This window comes from Moschus berezovskii, chromosome 9 (assembly GCF_049115385.1).
Source record: "Moschus berezovskii isolate FMDL1 chromosome 9, NW_MosBer_1.0, whole genome shotgun sequence".
Classification (NCBI taxonomy): Eukaryota; Metazoa; Chordata; class Mammalia; order Artiodactyla; family Moschidae; genus Moschus; species Moschus berezovskii.
The window spans coordinates 102,336,537-102,345,376 of record NC_142468.1 but is presented as its reverse complement, the minus strand read 5'-3'; the positions used below and the strand labels follow the sequence as shown (position 1 = coordinate 102,345,376).

At 40.2% G+C, this 8,840-nt stretch overlaps 1 pseudogene; it reads right to left on the bottom strand.

Moving 5' to 3' along the window:
* Positions 1 to 6,219: 6,219 nt before the first annotated feature.
* Positions 6,220 to 7,169, bottom strand: LOC129542131 (olfactory receptor 4M1-like; annotated as a pseudogene).
* Positions 7,170 to 8,840: the final 1,671 nt, after the last annotated feature.

The window sequence follows — 8,840 nt, the reverse complement described above, 5'->3', positions numbered from 1 at the left end:
ACATCATGAGGAACGCTGGGCTGGAAGAAGCACAAGCTGGAATCAAGATTGCTGGGAGAAATATCAATAACCTCAGATATGCAGATGACACTACCCTTATGGCAGAAAGTGAAGAGGAACTCAAAAACCTCTTGATGAAAGTGAAAGAGGAGAGTGAAAAGGTTGGCTTGAAGCTCAACATTCAGAAAACAAAGATCATGGCATCTGGTCCCATCACTGCATGGGAAATAGATGGAAAAACAGTGGAAACAGTGTCAGACTTTATTTTTTTGGGCTCCAAAATCACTGCAGATGCTGATTGCAGCCATGAAATTAAAAGACGCTTGCTCCTTGGAAGCAAAGTTATGACCAACCTTGATAGTATATTAAAAAGCAGAGACGTTACTTTGCCAACCAAGGTCCGTCTAGTCAAGGCAATGGTTTTTCCCGTGGTCATGTATGGATGTGAGAGTTGGACTGTGAAGAAAGCTGATCGCCGAAGAATCGATGCTTTTGAACTGTGGTGTTGGAGAAGACTCTTGAGAGTCCCTTATACTGCAAGGAGATCCAACCAGTCCATTCTAAGGGAGATCAATCCTGGGTGTTCATTGGAGGGACTGATGCTAAAGCTGAAACTGCAGTACTTTGGCCACCTCATGTGACGAGTTGACTCACTGGAAAAGACTCTGATGCTGGGAAGGGTTGGGGGTGAGAGGAGAAGGGGATGACGGAGAATGAGATGGCTGGATGGCATCACCGACTCTATGGACATGAGTTTGAGTGGACTCCGGGAGTTGGTGATGGACAGGGAGGCCTGGCGTGCTGTGATTCATGGGGTCGCGGAGAGTCGGACACGACTGAGCGACTGAAATGAACTGACTCTTCATATAAGTTAAATAAGCAGGGTGACAATATACAGCCTTGACGTACTCCTTTCCCAATTTGGAACCAACCTGCTGTTCCATGTCCAGTTATTTTTGCTTCTTGACCTGCTGTACAGGAGGCAGATCAGGTGGTCTGCTATTCTCATCTCTTTGAGAATTTTCCACAGTTTGTTGTGATGCACACAGTCAAAGGTTTTGACATAGTCAATAAAGGAGAAACAGATGTTTTTCTGAATCTCTCTTGCTTTTTCGATGATTTAACGGATGTTGGCAATTTAGTCTCTGATTCCTCTGCCTTTTCTAAAACCAGCTTGAATTGGAAGTTCATGGTTCACACACTGTTGAAGCCTGACTTGAGGAATTTTGAGCATTACTTTGCTGGTGTGTGAGATGAGTACAATTGTGTGATAGTTTGAACATTCTTTGCCATTGCCTTTCTTTGGAATTAGAATGAAAACTGACCTCTTCCAGCCCTGTGGCCAGTGCTGAGTTTTCCAAATTTGCTGGCATATTGAGTACAGCACTTTCATAGCATCATCTTTTAGAGTTTGAAATAGCTCAACTGGAATTCCATCACCTCCATTAGCTTTGTTTGTAGTGATGCTTTCTAAGGCCCACTTGACTTTGGATGTCTGGCTCTAGGTGAGCGATCACACCCTTGTGGTTACCTGGGTCATGAAGATGCTTTTTGTATTCAGTTCAGTTCAGTTCAGTCGCTCAGTCATGTCCGACTCTCCGCGACCCCATGAATCACAGCACGCCAGGCCTCCCTGTCCATCACCAACTCCCGGAGTTCACTCAAACTCATGTCCATCGAGTCGGTGATGCCATCCAGCCATCTCATTCTCTGTCATCCCCGTCTCCTCCCTCCCCCAATTCTTCCTAGCATCAGACTCTTTTCCAGTGAGTCAACTCGATGCATGAGGTAGTGCTGTGTATTCTTGCCTCCTCTTTTTAATATCTTCTGCTTCTGTTAGGTCCATACCACTTCTGTCCTTTATTGTGCCCATCTTGGCATGAAATGTTTATAAATAATACAATCATACATTTTAAAGTTAATTTTTTAAAAATAATCTGTAGTGAGGCGATCTCCTTCCCATCTTAATTCCCCTGTGTCCATTTCTCCTCACGTCTCACAGCAGAAAATTAATATTAATTCCTGTTGTGTCCTACAAAAATTGCATGCATTTATTTACAAGAAAGCATGAAAATAAGTTCTTGATTATATTTCTTTAGATATAATTTATAAGCATGGAAAGGCACAGGTAAGTGCTGGACTTGAATATTTGTGTCAGGTGTTAGCGCTCAGGGAACCACTTTCCAAACAGGATGTAGACTGTCTCCTTCATTCATTCCAGAAAATCTTTCTGTGATCTTTGTCATTCTCCTCTGCAAATACTACCATGGTTAGCAACCACTTTCTAATCTCTAACATCATAGACTAGTTGTGCTTTACCTTAGGTTTTATCAAAATGGAATCACATGACATGTATTCTTTTTTATCTGACTTTTAACTCAGCATTAGGATTTTAATGTTCATGCGTGTTGCATTATCTGCAGCTGTTCCTTTTAATTCAGAGAAGGCAATGGGGTTCCTTTTAATTACCAAATAATGTTCCATTGTGTGTATAGAATCCAAAGGTTTTATTACTTTTCTTCATTTATGGGGGCTTCCATGAACATTCTAATGTAAATCATTTTGTCCACAAGTTTCCATTTCTCTTGGATAACCACTGACGAGTAGGATCTCCGGATCCAAAGGTAGATGTAAACTAGCAACATATGAGAGAGTTCAAGTTCTTTCATCAGTTGACCAACGTTTGTTGTAGTGTGTTAATTGTGCCTTTTTATTGTTTGTATTTCTGATGCTTGGACATCTTGGGCCCTGCCAACCCCAGAGAGTCTGAGCCTCCCAGAGTTTTCCCGTTCCTACAGATAATTAATGACTCACCGGCAAAGCCACCTTTCATATGCAAATCAACCAATTTCGAAATCAGTATTGCAATTGCTTCCTTTGTCAGGCTTTCACAGTTCTGATCCACTGGGCAACCTACTCACTTATGTGAAAGTGTCTGGTATCTAGGATGTTATATACACCTGGGGGCACTTGATAAACTACACTTTTGTTGCCTTTTGAGTTTTACTGAGGCAAATTTATGCCTGTTCTGTGGAGTGGTGAGAGTGTGCTCTGTCTGAACACGTGGTCACATGTCTTGGGCCATTTCCCAGATGACTAATGATGTGCATCTTCCCACGAACATAACGATCATTTGTATATTTCTTTTCTGAAGTGTCTGTTCCAATCTTTTTGGGGTGAGGGGCTGTGCTTAGCGGCTTGCAGGATCTTAGTGCCCCAACCAGGGATCCAACCGGGGCCCCCTTCAGTAAGAGTCCTAACCACTGGACTACCAGGGAAATCCCCATTTAAATGGGATTAGGAAATTTCAAATTTCCCTCCCAGTGCATAATTTGCTTATTAATTTCATAATGGTATATTTTGATGAACAGTAATTTTTTATTTCTTAAGGTTTAATTTATCAGTTTTATGATTACAGCTTCTTTTGTGCTATTTAAGAAATCATTGCTCATCCCAAATATGAAAAAAAAAACAAAAACACTCTTCTATGTTTTCTCCAAGGAGCTTTATAGTTATAACTGCTACATTTAGATCTATGATCCAACTCCAAATTAATTTTGTGTGTGCAGTGAGCTTGATGTCCAAGTTCATTGTTTTCCATACACATATTCAGTTGCTCTAGCGTTATTTGTTTAAGACTTTCCTTTCTTGGTGAATTGTATATGTATCTTTGACAAAGATGAATTTACAATTTGTGTGAGTCTGCTTCTGCCTACTCTGTTTTGGACCATCAGTTTGTCTTCACATCAATACCGTACTCTCTTGGTTAGTATAGCTTTTTAATGAGCCAATCATGTTTATGTAATGAAGCCTCCATAAAAACCCAGAAGGATAGATCTTTGGTCCTTTTTGGAGAATTTCCATATCCCAGAAACTCTAATCTTTAAACCATTAAAGAGCATTAATGGGTCCACATGCTCCTGTGCCAGGCTCCAAGCTCCTTTGTTCAGAACTTTACCCCATATGTCTCTTCATCTGGCTGTTGATGCATATCCTTTGATATCCTTTGTAACAAGTTGCTGCTGCTGCTGCTGCTGCTAAGTCACTTCAGTCGTGTCCGACTCTGTGTGACCCCATAGACCCCATAGACGGCAGTCCACCAGGCTCCCCCGTCCCTGGGATTCTCCAGGCAAGAACACTGGAGTGGGTTGCCATTTCCTTCTCCAATGTGTGAAAGTGAAAAGTGAAAGTGAAGTCGCTCAGTCGTGTCTGACTCGTAGCGACCCCATGGACTGCAGCCTACCAGGCTCCTCCGTCCATGGGATTTTCTAGGCAAGAGTACTGGAGTGGCTTGCCATTGCCTTCTCCGGTAACAAGTTGCTAATGGAGAGTAAATAGGTTTCCCCAAGTTCTGTGTGCTGTTCTAATAAATTGAACCCGGGGAAGGGATTGTGGGAATCTCTGATTTATAGCCAATCAGGCAGAAGCACAGATGACAACCTGGGCTTGCACCTGGCATCTCCAGTGGAGGTTGTCCTTGTGGAACTGAGCAGTTTGCCTGTGGAATCAGATTCTGTTTCCAAGGAGATAGTTTCCAGATTTGAGCTGAATTCTTGGACACCCTCCTGCAGTCCGGGAATTGCTTATTAGTGTGCAAAAGCTTCCACACAAACGTGGGGAACCCCACTGTGACATCATAGGGAAAGCTTCCCAAAGCAAAGAACAGACGGTAAGTACCATTATTTCTTCCTATGTGCCTGAGGTGCACTGGATCTGGAACAGATTACCTCCTCAATTAATAAATAGAATCCAAATGAAGAATAACCCTGGGATTATTTTAATCATTTATTTACACATATTCATTCCTGATACTGACAAGAACCTATTTCCCTCAAAATCTAATCATAGTACGTTATCAAAAACATATGACTAAAGCTCAAAGCTCCCAAAGTGCTCTTGCCCTTGGATGAAATGATCCTCTAGTTTTGAAATGGAAAAGTTCATTTAAATTTTTAAAAATTGCATGAACTCAAACATTACAATCTTTTATATTCTGAAGGATGGTCAGTAATTGGGTTCTGAGTATAGGGAAGTAATTGATCACTAACAAATAATTCACTAAAGAATTCTCACTAGAGAGTTAAAAAAATTATGGAAATTATAGGGCTCTTCCATTTATATTTTAAAGAAATAAAATTTGATTTAATAAGAAAGAACTCTCAATTATAGTGCTAACAAAAGCAACACACCACTAATTTAACTTTAACATAAATGGCAGAATAAGCAAATACAGAAGACATAAAGACTGACAAAAGAGGTGATCTTTAAAAAAATCACTCAGCTGGTTGTCTATCAATCCCAATCAGCCTAGAATCCCTTTCCTCCAAGTCTGTTTCCACATTGGAGGGTGTAAGGAGAGACTGACTTCAAAAACTACTATCTGACTAGCAACTTCCTCTGAGAGAGGGGTGTCACACAGTAATCAAACTACACTCAGCTATGAATTTATAAAATTTGTTTCCAACGTGTGACAAAATTTGACTCCTGTCACCAATACTGTTGAGTGGTTACCACCTGGCATGAGTTGAAATGGCTTATATGAATAAACGCTCACTTTCCATTCTGTAAAGAGGAAGAAGATAAAGGAGTAAATAATCTATTTTTTCAGTACCAGGAAGATGGTTTACCAAACATCATCCCACTGGACTAAGACTGAAACATGACAATAATATTTAATTAGATCACTTGGAGAAGAAATTGGCAACCCACTTGAGTATTCTTGCTTGGTAAATCTCATAGACAGAGGAGCTTGGCGGGATACAGTCCCCTGGGGTCACAAAAGAGTGGGACACAACTTAGCAACTAAACAAAAACATAGTGTCTTGAAACTACTCCTATTCATATACTAGCCATTTACTTCTTTATATTCATAGTGGACACATCTCCCAGGTCTTATTAGTTTTATTATTTCTCAACATACAATCTCCTCATAGCCAAATCCTCTCCAGAAAAGCCACTAAGCAATTAGTGAAAATGTGTGTTTTAGTAGATCATTATTATATCTTAAATTTTGAGGGTGATCTGCCAGAAATTTCAGGAAGAGTGTGAGTAAATTTATTTCCATCCCAATCTCTTTGTTTTTTCACCAATTAGAGGGAAACCTAGTGGGATTTAAGACCTCAGACAAAAGGAGGTCGTGAAAGAACCAATACTACTGCAAATACTTCCTTCTTTAGGACAAAAACCTTCAGGAGGACTATAGAAAATGCCATTAATCTTTCACTTCTCTTTACATAAAATGTATCGGCTGACCAGCTTCCTCATGGCCATTTTTACTTCCTTGTTTCGCAGTGTGTAGATGATGGGATTAAGTAAAGGGAATATCACAGTATGGAACACAGATACCACTTTATCCAGGGGGAAAGAGTCAAATGGGCGAGCATAAATGTAGATGGATGGCCCAAACATTAGCACCACAATGCTGATGTGGGAGTAGCAGGTGAACACGGCCCGACTGGTACTCTCACCTGAACCCGAGTGTTTCTTGAGCATCACCAGGAGGAAGGCATAGGACATGAGAAGAGCAATGAAACACACCACAGAGATCAGACCACTGCTAAAGATCATCACTAACTCCTCTGGGAAGGTGTTGCACAGGCAATCCGGACAACCTGTGTAATGTCCCAGAAGTAACTGTCTAACTCATTAGGCCCACAGAAGGGAAGTCGAACAATGAGAGCCACCTGTATTGTAGAGTGAATGAAGCCCCCCATCCAGGAGAAAGCCACCAAGATACAGCAGAGATGTCGATTCATGATGGTAGCATAGTGGAGGGGGCGGCAGATAGCAGCATAGCGGTCAAAGGCCATCACCGTGAGCAGGAACATCTCTGAGGCCCCAACAAAGTGCAAGAAGAAGAGCTGAGCAATGCATCCACCAAAGGAAATGACCTTCCTTTCCACAAAGAAGTCTACAAGCATCTTAGGGGCTGTGATGGAAGAGTACCAAATGTCAAGGAAGGCCAGATTAGCCAACAGAAGATACATGGGTGAAGTCAGATGTGGGTCAAGCCTGATGGTGCAAATAATAAGAATATTTACTGGAATAATGAACAAGTAGAAGGACAGAAATATAACAAATAGAACTAGTTGCACCTCCCGAGCCTGGGAGAGGCCAGTGAGAACAAATTCTGTCACCCTGGTGTAATTTGAAGTTTCCATTTCTTCACTTTTTTTTCATGATATGGCTATGAAAAATAAAGAAATTGTTATTACTCCAAATAGCATTTAACCAGAGTTGCATCAATCAACACTTTAAAAATCATCAAATCTGGTCTGCCATTAAGAGATTGTACTAGCATAAGTTTGGTTGCCTGATTTTATATTGTATAAACCACGATAAGGAAAGAGTAAGTGATGAACTGAAAATTAGAAACATTGAAACTATATGAAATATGTCATATACCTGACACCAAAATCTCAACTTCTTACTGTTATTCCTATTTTTTATGAAACTCAGAAATGCACTAATCCTTCCCCTAAACATCTACTTTAGTAAGCAATATGTGCAACTTCTTCCAAGTTTAGCCAAATTTTAGACTGGTAATAAAAGATGCAACCTGTTCTTTCTAGATTTTTGTGGTTGTTGTTGCTGTTAACGATGATGTGAAATCTGATCGATTTGAAACTTGGGCTTGCAGTCTAATATTGGGTGTGCTGATCTGATGATATTTCAGTTATAAACCATCAAAGAGATGCTAGGGCTTCAAGTTTAGTGAATGGATATCTTTTTCCTTTAACCAAAACTTAGAGAACTTAACCCTTGGTTATATGTAAACAATCACAAAACACAACAATGCAGGGCCCTATATGAAAATTCTTTATGCAGATTACTCTATTGGCCATGCATTTTACCCCCTGTTTCAGGTAGGTAGGAGGAAGATGTAGTAATTAAGAAATGGATATGCTTGCCACCCAAGCCAACCCATTCTGTCATTTCAAGGTGGCAGTGGGAAAAAGATTATTGATAAAATTTTTCTTAAGGCCTAATGTTGAACCTATTTCTATTAGATCTAACAAAATCACCGAATAAAACTAAGACAATCATTTACTTTACCAAATATACTTCCTCTGTTTAGTAATGTAAAAACTGCGACACCAAAGTAACAATTTCTTGTGAACAACAACCAATGCTAAAGATTTGCTTCTATTCTACTGATGTGCTGTTTTATTGTATTGCCTTTCCTCAGGAAGTTCAGTTCAGTTCAGTTCAGTCGCTCAGTCGTGTCCGACTCTCTGCGACCCCATGAATCACAGCACACCAGGCCTCCCTGTCCATCACCAACTCCCGGTGTTCACTCAAACTCATGTCCACAGAGTCGGTGATGCCATCTAGCCATCTCATTCTCTGTCATCCCCTTTTTATGTATACAAAAGTTAGGGTTCTAGAAAACCAAATAGATACCACAGTGTCTGTGCACTAAAGCTTGTGTATAATATTAACCAAAGAAATTCAATGTTTCCACCGTGGAACCTACAGCCTCCACTCGTCCATAATTTTAACAAACACAGACTTTCAAATGTGTTATAAAAGCATTTTATTATAATGAAGGGATGGTTCATTGCAAGTGAACACCTATCCCCCCACATTCTCTCAAAAAACAGTGTTTGCAAGAAATTTGACACAAGAGGCAGAAAAACAAAAAACCAAGGAAGGTCAGTGGAATTATTTAGTATTTAGCAAAGGGGAAATATTCTGACATTCATGAATGGCCCAGTATGGGTCCTCAGTGAGTTAATTAATAAGTAAGATAGGAACATTTACAATTCAGTTTAGAAATATTTTAATCAAAAGAAAGATAGATGATGCTGCCAGTTTTCAATCCTCAACTTTCTTAAAAG